Below are 1,869 nucleotides of genomic sequence, written 5' to 3'. Positions count from 1 at the left end.
GGCTGGAGTGGCCATGTTGCTCGATTAAACTCAAAGAAAAGGACTAAGACGAAGAGAAAAACAAAAAAAGCAAAAAGGGGTTGCTGCTGCAATTCAAAACAAGCGAATGACTTTGAGCCCGCTCTGCAGCCTAATTTATCTAATTATCCCGAGCAGTACGCATGCACATAAGGACTAGCTGGGTAAGCCCTGTAGATTAACCTTGTCTAACCCTATTGCTTAAACTCCAATGCATTTTCTAAGTGGATTGAAGTATTTCCCTTGTCTACAGTTACTTCATCAGCTACTATCTCTAAGTTCAAAATGCTCTTTGCACAGTTTATTTTGCCAGATACTATTGTCTCTGACAATGGCCCATTACTCATAAGTCAAGAGTTTAAATCCTATCTCACTCAGTATGGTATTCAGCATATCACTTCTTCACCATACCATTCTGCCTCTAATGGGTTGCCGGAAATAGCTGTTCAGCTAGTAAAGAATGGTCTTAATGATGGTACACTCTCTGAGAGACTAGCACGTATCTTCCTTAATAATAGGGTTATTAGTAACACTGTAGCGTTACTAAGTAGGATTCACCTCTAAACAAAATGGCTGCTACAACTTTTGTAGCCTTGCTATTATTATAGTATATACACTTAATAATGATTGTTTATAACTAGACTATTATTAATAATTAATTAATTATGTACTCTTGTTCTAGAATGTTCGATCCACATGATTTTTGTTAGTCATCACATGTATTACTATTAGTATTCTTTGTTATTTATTATTGTCTCTTCTGCTCTCTCCTCGTTTTTTGTCTTTGAGTATTATAATATTGAGTGAGTTGAATCTTTAATTGTCAACATCAACATCACCACCAATAAACTTTAACAGCTATCCCGGGAAAATGAGCTCCTATACGTACCAGGACCTTCCTTTGACCAAAGGATTCCATTGGTACCACTAGTGTGGCTCTAGACCTTGTCTAAGAGGAAAGCCAAAAATCATCAAACAGGCAGTTTTGTTTAGCTACCTTCTTTCATCTTCCTCATCAAGAAGTAGTCCTGTCAATCCAGTTGTCGGTGTGTACCTTGGTATTGGTTGATGCTACAAAGATAATTTTTACACCAATCTGCTCCAACAGTCTATGCGCAGGTCCATCTTTTGCTGCATGCCGCCATTTTGTTAAACTAGACAAATGTAAAACATTAAAGGGGCAAGCCTAAGCAAGCTATAGATTATGTGCTGTATGAGCTAGCAAAGCAATTGCACATGTCTAAATTCAGTATCTTGTAGTCATCTTGCTTAAATTAAAGTTATCTTGCTTATAGTTAGAAGCAGTCACTGAACAAATAATGTTTGAAGATTGTATATCTGCTTTGTTAACCTAGGCTTACTCCTAGAGAAGAAACATCACCTAGAATAGATCTCATGATGCATGCAGCTAGCAGTACAGTACATGCAGCTTTCTCACTTGCATTCACCTTAGCAGAATCCTTTATACCAAGGAAAAAACTGTATATCTGCTTTCCCAACTTTTATTCTTGCTAAAGAAGTTTCAGACAGCAGTTTAGCCTTATCTACATGTAGCTGACTGTTTTCTGCAAAATAAGCTCAGACTTGCTTATAGCCGCCATTTTATCATTGTGACCACACCCACTTTAATGTAGATTAGGCTATTTCACTTTAATAATAGTTACATGGTCTGCCCGTACAAACAAACAAACAAACAAACAAACAAACGCTTTCTCGCCTCAGTGGGACGAGCTCAGGCTCGCCCCAAAAAAGAAGCATATGCTCCCAAATTTGGGTATGGTCGCACAAGCTCAGATCTACAGATCTCAGAACTGGGAATAGTAAGAAATTTTTTACCTACAGTATACACGC

This window comes from Amphimedon queenslandica, unplaced genomic scaffold, assembly GCF_000090795.2.
Source record: "Amphimedon queenslandica unplaced genomic scaffold, v1.1 AMPQUscaffold_13475, whole genome shotgun sequence".
NCBI classification, from domain to species: Eukaryota; Metazoa; Porifera; class Demospongiae; order Haplosclerida; family Niphatidae; genus Amphimedon; species Amphimedon queenslandica.
The sequence above is the reverse complement of the archived record's forward strand: the minus strand, read 5'-3'. Positions refer to the sequence as shown.